The sequence below is a fragment of the Lichenostomus cassidix genome, chromosome 1Ab (genome assembly GCF_008360975.1).
Source record: "Lichenostomus cassidix isolate B80296 chromosome 1Ab, HeHo_3.0, whole genome shotgun sequence".
Taxonomy (NCBI): Eukaryota; Metazoa; Chordata; class Aves; order Passeriformes; family Meliphagidae; genus Lichenostomus; species Lichenostomus cassidix.
In genome coordinates, this window is record NC_139481.1 from 7943065 (window position 1) to 7958547 (window position 15483).

The window sequence follows — 15483 nt, forward strand, 5'->3', positions numbered from 1 at the left end:
AGTAGCTTGTCTTTATTGTCTCATGGTATGAACATGAACACCTCACTTTGTTCATCTGCTTGATTCAAGAGGTAGCAATGGGGTGCAATGGTATCAGTGGGTTATCCCTAGGGCTGAGGGAGTCTACCCATTATTTATATTTGAAGATCTCAGTTACTTATGTTCTCAGCAAAAGCTCCTAATTTTCTCAGCTCTTTCTGTATACTCAGCATAAAAGGATTGCATAATGGACACAGCGACTCCCACAACTATTGTTTACATCTGTCAGCTAATCCTTTCTGTGAGTCAGGCGGTGCCTACTGGGTTGGGCACTTGATTGGGATTAGAAGCTCATTATTATGATGATACATATTGCAGTGCTGCCTGGAGGCCTCAGCAGGATTATGGCCACATTGTGCTAGGCAGCATGCAGACCTAGAGCTTGTAGCCTATTGTTAGGGCACCCTCACTGTAATTCTGGATTAGACCCCATTTCTTCTCATGGCCCTTGGGGTAAAACATCGAGTCCTGTTCTGTTTCCATATCTTTTCAGGGGAGATGATAACTCATTTCCTACCATCAGTCAATGTTTGTAACCACCGAGTTTTGGAGGAGAATGCCAGGATGATGTCACCCAAAGGAAGCATGTAAATGTTGCAGCACAAGGGGGAAACAGCATTTCCCCTGTTTGAGTGCCTCTGCTATTCAGTGGAATGGTTTATCAGTGGGAATTTGTGCCTTTTCCAGCAGTGCTACTGCACCCAAAGAATATGCAAGGTGAGAAACAGCAAGTCTTGAGTTGCACCAAGGCTGTTTGCATCCACGAGTTGCTTGCTGAGCCAAGGGCTCATAAGTGGCATTAGAGTCTTCCTTCTCCCCTCTCAGGGCTGCACGTCTCCATCCTAGTGAGTGGCCCTTGCTGGGTAGTAGGCAGACTTTCCTTCTCCCCATCCTTTCAGGCTCTAGGTGCTCCTGCTGGCTGTTCCAGGTGCCAGGACATCGTGTTTGCACTCCATCTGTGCATTGCCACGGCCACTCACCTGTGACTGCAGTAAAGCCTGAGCCTGGCCTGTGCCTGCTGTTCACTCACTGGCACCTACTGCTCTACAATGTTGTCAGGTGTGAGCCTTGACATGGAGAAGCTGTACTTAGAGTTTCTGACTGACTTTATAGTTTCAGGTCAGGGTGAACATGACTGGATTTTATCACCCCATAGAAGCTGCTTCTTTGTCTGTCCTGGGTGCTTTGCTGAGGTGGCCATAAAAATAGCTTGGGAAAACAGAACTGAGTTGTGTGCAGATTAACCCTTTGAGTGTTGTCTGCTACCCCATTTCCCTTGCTGGGAATACTGCTGGTCACTGGGGCGACTCTGCAAGATTCTCCTAAGGACAAACAAAGTTGACTGAGACATCTTTAAAAGACAGGAGCAAGGTTGGTGCTTGCTGAGGAGTTTTTGAACAGCTTCAACTCCACACACAAAAAACACCCACAAAAAAACCAACACACAAAAACCAAAACACCCAACACAAACCCCCCCACCACCACCCACCCCAACACACCCAAAACACCAAACACAACAAAACACAAAAAACCCCAAAAAAACCACCACATTCAACTTCATCTCCCTTTTTAAAGCCCAGAATTCTTCTCTACAACCTATAATAGGCTGGCATTGTTACAGCCATCACAGGCTGGAGCTGGGCACACAGGGAGTTATCCTGTTGTAAACTTTTTTGTCTTATGGGAAATTTGAGACTTAAACTCACTTGGTCTGCACCTCCTTATTTGAGACAGACCAGTTTGAATCACTTTTGATAAACTATCAGTAGGAGTCTCAACCATAGTTAAATTCCTATCAGTTTAATTAAAGATCATCACTGGATAGAGAACCCATGTGAAATGCTCCCATAGTGTAGAAAGCTACACTGTGAGTGCTCCCATGAGTAATCACCAGAGGTTGCTATCAGCAATGTAATCAGAAATGACTGAAGAGCTTAACTTGAAACTTAGACATCAACACATGGCAAAGAAAAGATGAGACAACAGTGACTGAGGATTAATCGTATCCATTGTACCGTGAGAGTAACAGAAAAGTAAATAGAGAAGGCACCGTAAGATGGTCTGAGACACAGGCCTCTAGGAAACTGGGCTTCATTAGGTCTTTTTGTACAGTATGGTCAAAATTTTTACATACTACTCCTATGCTATTATAGGCACGAGGTCAGTCAGTAAAAACCTTGTTACCCAAAGCAAAGTTATATTTAAAGACTTTTTTACCCATTGCATTCTAGCTCTTTCCTTCAGTAGCTTTTGAGCATGTGGTATCTCCCTGGAAGCAGGGAGAAAAAAACATTTAGGGTCAGCATAGAGTTTACTTCTCACTTCTTCTGGTGAGTAAATGGTACTGGCCACAGTGGTATTGACTATACCAGGTTACCTCTGGGGACCAAAATGGATTTGATAGATACATCTTCTATAGTTTTTGTTTTGTCTTCAAAAATTAGTGTTTATAGAAAGTAACCAGAGATTAGATTAGTGCATTGCTCCCATGGGATGCACACTTTAGGGTTTAGGCAATGTTCTATGGCTAACAAGAGCCAACAAGTTACACCTGAGTCATTCCACTGGGTGAAACATGCCCTGGACTGACGATGACAGGAGCCAACTGAGCATCCTCACACGAGATGACAAGTGTCGACACAAGGGCAGTCGTCTCTCATTGTGTCTAACCGAGCAGAACTTGCAGTGGAAGAGGCACTGAGGTGACTGAGCTTAACATATATCCTAGTGGTGATATCAGGCTGCCAATGAGATTAGAAGGATGACACTTAATGTGTAGTCTTTTGGTAGTGGGGCAAGACTTATATTCTTAGCATAAGCTGCTTAGGAAAAGCTTCTTTTACTTAGCGTTTATCACTTGTTACTGATGTTTTATTACATTGATAGCCATCCCCAAAAAATATTTTAATGTCCTTACCTGTTTCATGCACAGACATATTCCCTTCAACACCAAACACATTTTCAGAAAACAAGACTGGAGACAAACTGAGTTAGATTTGCTTACTTATGCTGACATAAACTTCTCTAAGTTTCCTTTTTGACCAACAAAGCAGGGCCTAGTGCGCTTTCTGAATCACTGTGTTTCTTCCTTCTGGAAGCCAAATCCAGCATATGGTGATAACAGATCTGTGGACCTTACTCAGGAGAAGCTTACACTGAGCCTAGCAGAATCTCTGGCATGAGCAAGAAATGCCAAATTTGATCATGTAGGGTAAAACACTACATTTCCTCAAACATGTCTTTGGTCCACTCCCTTCCCTCCCAGATGAGCCAAGCCAGACACATTCCTTCTAGCTGAAATACTCCTTTTTTTTTTTCTTTTTTTTCTCTCCTACAAGCTTCTCAGCTGTACAAAAGGATAATGCAGTGTACAGCATTGTCACCTAACGGTGTCTGCAGTGTGCACTGTGCAAAAGGGTCTCAGAGTGCTTTACAATGAAATTCTACAATAATCTTAGTAACGAAGGGCAATTAAGAGCAGCAGTTAACCTATGTTTTTCTATCCTACTTTAAGTGTCAAATTACACCCAGAATTTCAAATACTAGTTGGAAGTGCATCACATTGTCCAGAGGCGTAATTACAGAGAGCTGTAGTTGTCTTTATCACAAAGTTTTAATTAGCAGGACACATTAAATAACCAGCTGATACAGATCTTAATGAATCATTTATAGGCCTACATCTAAGATAATTATATATGTAGTTGGTCACACACAATCATTCATGTACTTCTGGGATTGTGTGAAATGGAATATGCATCGTCCTCATGTGAGGTAAAGGTGAAAGTGACAGGACAAAACTGGAGCAACAGCCTACTTTAACCAACCAGCTGGTGCCTGTCCCATTGTTGACAAGACTGGGGAGGAAATATGAATAATTGGCTTCAAAAGAAATCCAAGTTGATTCAGCTCTGGGTTCCTGAATTGTTGATTGGTTTGGGTTTTGTGTTTTTAAATCAAGGTGGTTGCCCCACATGGACACTCTATGTGATGCTGCTCAGGAACGAGAACAGATGCACACCAGGCTGAGAACAGGGTTTCTGGGGCAAGCTGAGACTGAGGAGTCTGCAAGCCATGTCATGCCACTCTTGCTGTGGCTCCCTGACAGCCTAGCCTGCCCTAGATATGTCCCTTTTTTCTCCAGCACGCCTGCCCAGAAGCATGGAGAAGCTCCTCCAGAGCAACCACTGCAGACCCAGGAGCCAGATCTTTGCTTAGCCAGGGATGTTCCCAGCTTTTTGTTTGTACCAGCTTTCTTGCTGCTTAATATGTCTACATGGAAAAGTGGGAAACACGTCCAAACATCCAATTGCTGTGGGGCTAATTTTTGCTCCGAGCAATGTTTCAGGGCCAGATTTTCATGGCGTTTGTTGGTGACTGTTTCTTGATAGTTAAAAAGACGTATATGTTTTGTGTTTGGCCAAGTGAAGGGGGCATGGGAGCAGCTGGCTGTGAAAGCACATTTATTGTCACTGCTGATTTCTGCAGAGCTCAGTCAGCATATGCACACAGCATGGTAGAAGGCATGGAAACAAACGATTTGTGGTGTAAACGGTGCAACATGTGCCTCTTCTTCCCCTTTGCCTAGAAGATGCAGCTGGTCATAGACAGGCTGCTCTCCTTATCCTAATCAGCCCCGGTGGCAGAACGGTCCGACTGATGGAGCGTTGCTTGTGAAACTTGTTTTTAGGAGAAGTCTGCCAGGCTTCGGGATGCATATATTGGGCATGGTGCCAGTCCTGGATATTTTAGAAGGTTTATGCCTCCCATCCACTGTGCTGAGCTCTCTTGTGAACTTGCTTCTGCCTCTCCCTGCCCTATGGGCTGTCTTGGTATTTGCCTCAGGTCCTTTTACAATTTTGAGCTGTTTGTTTCTTCTCCTGGTTTTTTAACAAGATTGTATATAATACAATATGCCCAAAGCGCACCCCCTCCCCAAGAAACCCCCAACTTCCTGCATCAAATAGACCTATTTGTCCATGGTCTTTCTTGCCATGTCTGACTTGGCTTACTCTGCTTAGTTGGAGCTCAGCCTGTGTTTATCTGATTGCACGGCAAAACCTAGCAATAAACAAACCACTGCAAATGTTTGCTTGAAAAGATTAGGAGAAAAGTATTACCAGCCCATGCAATATTGTAATGCAAAGTACTTTAAAAGTAGCATTGAATAATTTTCTCAATTATTCAGAGTCTGCTGTTAACAGGTTTCCCTGGTTCCCTAGCATCAGAGGAACTCTGCTGATCTCTGCAAAATTTATTTCAGTATAAGTACAGAGTTCTCCTTAAAATTAGAGGGCTTTTAAGAGTTAATATGTTAATCTGATGCACCACAGCAGGCGTCTGGAATAGATCTTACTAGACTGTTTACACTGTGCTTCCTTTCAGGGTGGTTAGAAGCAAGGGAGCACTTGTGGCAAGAACTGATGTGGTGTAGGGTTTGACAGCATCTTTCCACACCTAGTTGTTGCTTTTGTGGAGGAGGGAGGAGCATAGGCTTCCAGTATGGCTCTCATTATGGCTCCTCAGCTTCTTCCTGGCAGGGGAGGAGGCTGTTGCAGAGCAGGGTGTGAACCCACGCTCAGTTTTCCCCAGCATGTCCAAGGTGGCAGAGGTTTCCTTTGCTGCGTCTCCTGGAAGAAAATAAGAAACCTGATGAAAGAGGTTTACTTTCTTTCTCTGAGGCAGAATATAGTTAGTATGAGGTTGAACCCTCTGAGCCCAGGGCACTTATAGCAGAGAAGCATGCCATGTGCTCCATCCAACAGGGCAGCTGCTGGGAATGCTCTCAGCAGCATGTCTGAGGGCAGCCTATGTGCTGAAGCTGACAGCCACTCTGGACGGATGGCTGTAATAACTTTGTGCTTCATGGCTGTCTCTGGTTTTATCCTCCCAATTCCCTCAGGAGGTAGGGAAGTGCTGTTAGTCATTTTATGGGGAGAAATTAAGCCATGGTGTGATGAGGCCACACAGGCAGCCAGCAGCAGAGACACTCTGCTATTGACCCCTCATCTCCTTCTTTATCAGCTCTGCCTGATCCATGTGCACAAGTAAGAATTGTGGAAATGGCTCCTGAGTGACTGTGAAGAGTGGGAAGGAGGCAGGGAAATGGGAAGAGTGGTGCCTGCTCCCAACACCAAAACTAGGCTGCCTGAAAGCCCTCAGTACACTGAAAAATGACAGGTTTGCTCCAGTGCCATGTTTTCAGTACAGCAGATTTTTTGCCAGTTCTCGTTAGACTTTCAGTATTGGTTTTCCAGCCACCGCCAACTCTGTCTGGGCACAGGTCCATGTTTATTCGAGCTCCACAGCCAGAAATATGGTGAGCTCTGGTTCATGCTAGTGTGTGGTTGTGCTGAATGTATCAAAATGCGTCATCAAGAGTCACCAGCTACATGAAGTATGAGCCGTGCCAGGGAAATCAGTGTATATAACACAACATTGAGGAGAGTAACAGCACTGGAAACCAGAAACTCACTTAAAACACTCTGAATTTTAAATGCAGTTTATCTGAACGGCAGTTCCTAAAGTAAAAAAAAAAAAAAAAAAAAAAATTCTTTCTTTTTTTTTCTTTTTGAGTGCCATGTTTTGATTTCTGAGCTGAATCAGAAGCACAGTTTATTTTACAAGAGCCAATGGTACCAATTACAGCCTGAGACTTTCAAGGCAGCACACAGGACTCAACTACACATCTTCCATTAATTATCTCTTGACCAAGTTAACTCTGCACAAGTAATATGTCACAAGCTCATTTTCTGTCATTAAATTCAGCAGATATGACCTTGATCCTTTCTGGGAGCACATCTTCTCAGTAAGAAGATGCTGTTTTATTGCAGGCACTTTTCAAAGAATGCTGTTTTAATGTCAGGTTATGCTGAAGAAGAGCCAGCCCCTGCTTTTTCATACCTCCTGAAGCAGGAAAGAACTAACAGCCTGCATTAGACCTCTTATCAGTGCAAAGCCTGGATTAAATGTGTCTTTGCTGACCTTCTCCTCTTGGTACAACAAAGAAATTACCTTAGTTTCAAAAAAGCTGACATGTAGGTACAGATGGTAGGTATTAGCACTTCAGTTGTATACTGCTGGAATGCAAATAATTTGGCAGCTGTGATTTTACTTGCTTGACTCCTTGATCTACGTGCTGAAAAAGTTCTGAGACCAAGTACTCTGGATTCCAAAGCCAACATTTTGGCCTCCATGGTGAGACAGCTTTGCCCTGGGAAAGGGAGTCCTCTGCCCCTACAGCCATGGTCTGGAATCAGAGTAATGAACCAGAGCTTGCTACTGTTTTCCACATTCAGAAATTGTTTCAGGTTTTTATGCTCCTGTTCCCTTTCCCATCCTTCCATATAAACTTCAGGGGCCAAAAGGCACTTATTTCCAGTGCTCACCCCAGCAATGACAATTTATGCAGCAGGTTGCTCTGCCACAGGTTTTTTCTGAGAAGGAAAAATAAAAAAAGCTCAGTTTGGAATAAACCCATAACACACATGGGGTTTCCATTTTAGAAAGAAAAGGTGAAAAAAACCAGCCACTGGTGTTTGCCATATCCTTGTCTTACCCTTCAGCAAAAGCAGTGCTGATAGAGCACAGTGTTGAATAGATGAGTACATTGCTCAGTCCATCTGGCTGTCCAGTGCCTCTGAAGACAGCAGCTGGCCTGAAAATGGGAAGGAGGTAACCTGCTGAGTGAAGGTGTCCAGATAATAAATTGGCCCCCAAAAAACTGAGAACAACAAGAAAAATTACTGTCCAAAAGTATAAGCTAAAGGGTTGAGGATTATGCCATGTTAAGCAGCCTCTTCTGTGGGCGATTATCACAAGGCATCAGCAGCAGCACAGCAGGTTTTCCACCTGCTCCTGGGAGGTCCTCCAGTAGGATGGGCATAGAGATTGTGAGGCAGTGAGAAGCACGTGAGCCTCAGCATTTTAGAGGTGATTGTACCTGTGTGGGTTTGTCCTCACAGACAGACCAGCTGGAGAAGGTGCCAAGTGGCTCAGATGGGATCTGTAATCCTGTTTGGGATGCTATGCTAATTCAGGCAGTTTTAATGGCAGACTGCAGTTAGAATTTCTTTATGTGAATACCAGTGGGTTTATTGTGGGTTTTTATTATTATTATTATTATTAGAATTGTCACTGCTTGTGAAGAGTCTGCTTTTTCTTTTACAGCAGCTATTTTGAGACTAGGGAAAAGACAACTTGGAAGACTTGCTCCTCTTGCTGTGCAGGCACTGACCCAAGAAGAGCTTGATGCAGGCAGAGCCCAGCTGAAGCCAGAGCAGCTCTAAGCATGGAGTTTTTTCCTCTCCTGGAGTTGCAGTAAGATCAGAGGTAGGATTGTGTCCCAGTGCCTGCAACTAATTTCAACTGCTTGGTTATAAATATGCACTGGGCTGTTGTGTGTACCTGTGTGGCACAGGGGCTCTAAAGCACCCCTCTGAATTGCTGTCACAGCATGGAGGATCTCTACCCCCACATTCATCCACAGCTACAGGCACAGAAAAACAATCAATCTCTTGGACTGACAAAGCTGCAGAAGTTAAAAGCTTCTGTTTCAAGGCTATCAAGGGTGCATATTGCACTTCGCTTCCTGCAAATCCTAGAGAGCCTTTCCTAGAAGGGCTCTGTGACTTGCTGCAGCAGGACTCTGCGCCTGGTTTCCCACAGGCATAAATGTGAGTGCAGGTGAGCAAAGGCTGATAGTCTTAACCAAACCCACAGGTGAAGAAATAGCTACTTGACAGGAATGTCTTGAAATGAAATACACTAAATATTCTGATGAGCCGAAATGCTACAGTACTGGGAACTGTATATATTTGCAATGGGTTGGATCCAGTGAGAATTACAAGAAAGTGAAGGTTTTGGGAATAAGAGGAAACTTTTTAAAAACTGATTTTTAATAAGGCTTACACAGTCATGTTATCTCTCTCTCTGCCTGCTTATACCCTCCCCCTTCTCTACAGTAACTTTTGCCTCCATTAGTGTCACTGTTCACTATCTGAATCAGCGATGATCCTATGAGGTCTGTAAATGCCAGCAGTGTGTCTGGGGAGAGATTTGGGGAGATGCTGCCTGTGGACAGTCAGCATTCACACAGTTCCAAGCTCTGCTAGAGTCAGTGGCCATGGCCAACCTCCTTTCAGCTGCCCCAGCTGCCAGCTGATGTAAGTTTACAGAGGTGGTTTTCAACCTTTTCCCAGGGGAATAGCTTCTGGTTTTCTCTGCTTCCTTGTGAATAAGAGAATAATCTTCAAAGTCTAAGATATGAGTTGGCTTCACAGATAACTTCCAGGCTTATCTTAGTGTCTGTTTAAATCCAGGAGAAATATTGGTAGAGTCTGAGGCTGGCATGGTCTCATCTGGCTCTCATGCTCTCAGGAAACTAGTTATCAGACAGAATTTTAATGGCTCTTACAGGTCATATGAAAGACCAGAGATATTAGAGGGAATTCTTAAACAGACTTGTTTTGAGCTTTACACAATGTTTTTTGCCTGCAGTAGAAATGTAAGCCCTTGAATGCTGCAAAACAGTTTGGCTGATGGATGCTCTGAGAAGATGGTGCTGGGAAAGCTGTCTCTGTTGCTGGTTCTTTTCAAGGGTGGGTTTGCATTTGCTGCCTGTGAAGACAACCTGAGCTCAAGGGTTGTGCTCCTGTCCTGTGAAACACAGGGCTGCACATCACACTACCCCTTGTCCTTCTGGATGGAGCCATCTCTGGATTTGTGGCTTAAAAGCTGAATGCTGGCAAGGGGACAGAGGAAAGTCAATGATCATTGAGGGGATAAGTAAGACAGTAGCTTAAGGTAAAGCTTTAGAGAGCTCACAGTTAGCATTAGGAGGGACAAGCAGTGATGTCTTATTGGCATATCTAATTAGAAATTGCTGGGAGCTACTGGACTGGACAGTCTCTTCAAATGCCAGCAACCCTGGGGGAGCTGGATGTAAACGTTGTAATTGATATAAGGATGGAAGCTGCTCCACTACAAAGTGACATTTCAGATATTGTGGGAATGGATGATCTGAAACATCCTCAATGAGATCTGTTTCCCTCAACTCTTTTGACTCCTGTCAGAGGTGCATGTTCGAGCTTTTCTCTGGGCAGATGGCTTCTGCAAATAGAACTGGCTTTGAAATATAAAGTTTTGCTGAATTCATTATATGCCTTCTGACTTCAAAGTTTTGTACTTTCCTCTTTAGTTTTAAATAGAGTCACTTGGCTGTTTTCAGGCCTGTTACATTGGAGGCAGGTGCTGCAGTGGCTGTCACTGGTGAGGCACAGCAGTGGTGCTTATTTAGGGTGCCCTGACCAGCTGCGTGCCTCACCTCTGCCCAGGGGGTACATGACTCCTACATTACTAATGGCTCTTCAGGAGCTCTCCCAGTCAGGGACTTTCCTGTTTTCCCCATTCCTCAAGGACAGGGGTGGCTGCACTAGCCTGGCCCTGCACCTCCTGCTCTCCCAGGGTGCAGGGAGCTGTGCAAGGAGGAGGATGAGAGGAAGTGGGAATGGTGTTTGCAACAGGAATTGTTCTGCCCATCTAGGCATAAGTGCTCTTCATTGAAGACTTCACAAGTAGCTTCTTTCCTCTAGAAGGGAGGATTTTTATGAATTAATCCTCATATAGAACTGACCTGGAGCATGATGGTTTTCCACATCAGCTCAGCAAGTGGGTACCAGTAGTCAGAAATTACTGTCAAAGCGGTCATCGTGACTTTGCTTTCACTCTATGTACTTCAGCTGAAGTGGTGGGGTTTGGGTGTCACATCTCACTTACACTTTTAAGGAGTATTGGAGCAACTTAAAGGGGTACAAGTGGGACACCCTTCTCTTTGTATCTGCTTGCTGCACAGACCGATGACATTTCAATGACCAAACATTCTCTGGGGGGGAAAAAGATACTTTGGAGACTGAAATGTCAACTTATTCAAATTGTTCATATGCACAAAATGGGGGGAGAATCGAGCATCCAAACTTCAAAGCAGCTGGACCATTCCTTTCAACATCTTCTGACTTGCCACAACTTTACATCAAAATTCTTCAGGTTCAGTTTGAAAGTTTTAAATGCTCAAAGCCAAAATGTTTGCTTCATCCACAAACTACTTTTATCATCCTTTTTTTTTCTTTTCTTTTTTTTTTTCTTTTTAGAACTAGCATCAAGCTGAAAATTCATTATTCACCCTGCTCTGGCTGCCTACAGCATCTGGGTAAGTTGGAGACAGAACTTTCTAAACTGCAAAGTATTTAAGCAGAAAAATTGGGTTCTTCATCAGAACCTCTCTCAGCAGCTGGATCCTTGTATTGGTTTGAAAACAAACCAGTGGGAGATCACAAGTCAAGATTGAAATTAAAAATAAGTGAAATAATACAAGGAAAAGCACTGACAAAGTCAGATACAACCTAACACCCTGTTAGGGTGGTGTAGCAATCCAACTGAAGTAGTCCAGTGAAGCGGTGATCCTGTGAAGTCTAGTCTCCAGCTGAAGATCCAGTGTAGCTCTGGTCCTCTGGGAACCCAGTAGACAGGGCTAGCTCAGGCAGTTCCAAGGCCAGGTTATATCCAGGTGGGAACACCTGGCTCCTCCCTCTTCGGCAGAGCATCTCACAATGGGATGAGATAAGTCCATGAGTCACACGGTGGGTCTCTGATGGCCCATTGCCTGTCATGCGGGGTGGGTCGTTAGCAAGTGATAATAGCTAACGGATGGCCCATTGCCTGTCATCCGGAGTGGGTGATAGCAGCTAATGGCCCACAGCTGGTGGTAATAGAATACTTAACTACATCAATATTGCAACCTAGGACAATCCTTTATGGATGATCTAAAAGAGTAGGGTATTACAGCTTTCAGCATTCCTCCATATACTCTTGAACTGAGAAGCTTTTGTGGCATTTTAGTCTTATCAGCAGTACATTATAAAAAATGTCAACTCTTTCCAAACCTTTATTGTTTCACTGGAAGGATTATTCTTAATTTCAGCCCTGGAGTCAGTTTATGTGTGGTTTGATCTTCTGTTCTTCCTTTCATACAGATGCTATCAGCATGGACAGCAGAGCAGCCCTGTCACACAGGATTAATGGCAGAGTGTGGTGTTGCTTCTGGAACAGTAATGTCGTACCATATGAATAAACACTGAAATTGGGATAATTTTTCTAAATGTTTCAGCATTCTAAGTACAAAGTAATAACCCTGTCAGGAACAATATTCACTGCTGTCTCATCTGGCTGTGCTGGAATTAGTGGCAGTCTCCTGGGAAGAACACAGGTATGTCAGTGTTGGAAACACAGCATGAGGTTGTATTAGAACAAAAAGCAAACAAATCCCTTGGTCACAGTACAGGAAGAGAAACTTAATATTGCTTGGAAAATCAGCACTGCTTTGAATATAGCATTTGTTTTGGTTTCCTCATGAGAAAGATAATGCAAAAATGATATATATATATATGTATGTATTTCTATATCAGACAAAATGTATTGTAGAATTCAGCAGAAGATGAAAACCAGGGTCTGTAAAATCTAGAATTAGGGCAGAAATAAACAGTGAACAGTGAGGAAAGTCTTACTGAGTATTCCCTGCCTTAATACAAAATCAAGGAGGAGCAAAGCCTTCATGAAGGATGAGACTTAAAAATATTACAATTCATCTCAAAAAAAAGAAAGAGAAGAAAAGAAATAACCCTCACAGGGTGAGGGGAGGTTGCTCAGCCGTTTTTCTAATTTGTTCAACTATTTGCCTCTAGGTTTCCATGTGTGTTCATTTGTAGAGGCGCCAGCCAAAAGATGTTTGATGCTGAGAAAATTGTCAAAATCTAGCTCTTCCTAGCTGCCCCAAGGTCACTGCTTAGAGCGTTTAAATTTTGGAAATGTCAGGTCGAGACACTTGGATAGAAAAAATAAATGCACAATTACACACTGTTTATCCTATCTACTCAAAAACATGTTGAGCTCTAGTCATCTTTGAAATAAAATCTTCCCCCACAACATATTGCTGCCCAGTAGCATGTGTTACAGAGCATATTTCAGACTTCTTTGGAAGAAGCCAAAATCAGACACTGCCAGAAATCAGATATTCAATTAAATGGTCTCATGCTTTAAGCCAGTATGACAAGGGTACCTCCTAATGAAAAAAAAATTGCTGCTGTGGCAACAGCTGGGAATAAATGATTATGGAGAGAGAATTTTTGCATTAGCAATGTGGTCACTTGCATGGATGTAATGGTAGGATCTGAAAAGTGCAGCCATGAATGCAATGTTTCCCTGAGCACTCTTCAGCCTCCAAACATGGTCTAGCCTTTCCTGACCTGGGAAAATCAGAGGAGAGACAAAAAGTGGCTGTGTTGAGATGACAGCTTTACAAAATAGGTTGTGTTACAGCTCTGGCTTTCCAAGAGGCGGCTGAGCTGGGGCTTTGAGAGTTGTTTTTGACAACAATGCAGGTTTGTGCCTTCACTCCTGCTCCCCCCTTGTCCTCTTCTGGCTATACCCACCTAGAAGTATGACCCAGCACTGAACTCTACCACGGAGTGGAGCTCATGCCCTCCCCTTCCCCTTTTGCTTTCTCCATGCTATTTTTCCCACAAGTTCAGCTCCCTGCTGCCATTTGTGGTGCAACCAGTGTCCCCAGCATGGCTGGGAATTACTGTGCTGGGGCAGAGATGTACTCCAGGGAACAGAAGATTTTCTGTGCCTGCGGGTGGATGTGTGAAACACTGGTTATTTTATTTGCCTTTGGATCTAACTTCCTTGGTTTAGCTATTGTCAAACAACTGAAAGAACTGACATTAGCTGTCTGGTTCCCATTAGCAAAGGCACTTTAAAATCCTGTCGCAATCACTTTGTTTTCTAACATGTAACTAAAGGCCTTTTTACCACTTCTTTACATGACTTTCTGCAATTGGAGCCATGCAAAGAGAAATCAGGCATATGCATCTTGCTGATACCAGTATTTCAAAACCCTTTCCAAATACTTTTGCCAGTGACTGCAGAATAGCTTTTATACCAGTAAGAATGTGTATATTGGGCTTTCTTCCAGAAGCTGTGAGAGGGGCACAATAAGTGCTGCTGGGATTATTTTACCAACTGAATAAATGTCATCTCTTTTCCAATAAGAAACTTGGGCTATGGCAGGAAAATTATTTCAGTGTTTAAATGCATTCTACACATCCTGAGCAGGAACTCAGGGTGCCTTCATGGGGCAGGGATGCTCAGATATGTGCAGACAAAACACCCTCATATTTCTTAATGCGGCAGATTTTAACTGTCCAATACCGTGCATGCTTTTCCCTTGGATAAATTGTCTTTTAAAACTGCAGCTGAGACCAAGGGGAATATGTGAGGCTTTTACAAAATCTCAGCCTGGACCTCTGATTGTAAGCCACGTGATTGAAAATCTGAATCCTGGGCTTTTACCCCCACACCCCATGTTGTTCTGAAGGATCACTGGGCTGTATGCAGTTTTGTTTAAGGTTATTGCAACCAAAAGCCTCACTGAGATACATGGCCCTCTGCTGGTATGTCACTGGGGCATTTTTCCTTCATGAAATGAGAATGTACCAGGAGCAACAAGTCTCCCCAAGAAATGCATCATGAGGCTTAAAGCATAGAATACAAAGAAGAAAGGTATCACATTGAAATAAAGGCTTCTGCTTGTAATTGGGACATTAGTTAAGAACTGTGCTCTGCAGCTCTGGAAATGCCATAGGTAGCATTTGAAATGCCCTGGGAAGGACTAATAACCACCTTGGCACTTAGGAACCAGCCTGTGTCAAGCTGTGAGTGTTCTCTGAATTGCAATGTGGTGTGGACCCTGATGAGCTTGTCCTTCAAGACAGCAACCATGCCAGCCTCGCTGTGCTTGGTGAGGGTACCACAGATGTGCTGTACAGATGGTGACCCCAGGGAGTCCAGCTCCTCCATGCTGATCTGACTGCCTGAGCCAATGGGGCTGTGCAGTGAGTGCAGCATCCTCTGACTGCACAGGCTGTGCAGCAAGCTTCTCCACTGGTTCTTTATAGAAGAAAATAACCATATAAACCTATTCCTCTCCTTCCTCACTGTAGGATGCTGGAAAAGACCTAGTGTCTACCATCCCTGGAGGGACAGGAGCCGGGCAGTGCAGATGCTGGTGCTCACAGGAGACACTGGTACCACCATGTTGCTGTTGAGCAGCTAGCAGAGTAATGAAAGCACCAGTTCTCAGTGGCAAGAAGGAATGACTTTTATTGTTTTGATTTCATCACATAGATAGAGTTCTCAAAAGTCACCCAGATTGGTCAGTCAGAAGCCTTCCCCCAGGCCTGATTGGCCAGGCCTGCACTGTCCAAGTTCTGGGACACTGTTCCAACAACATCCAAACTTTATCTTTATTTATAAAACACAAGAAAATTTCTCATGGGAAAAACCTGTGCTAGCCACAGCACCACCCGGGGCAAGCCTGTGGCACACAACTAC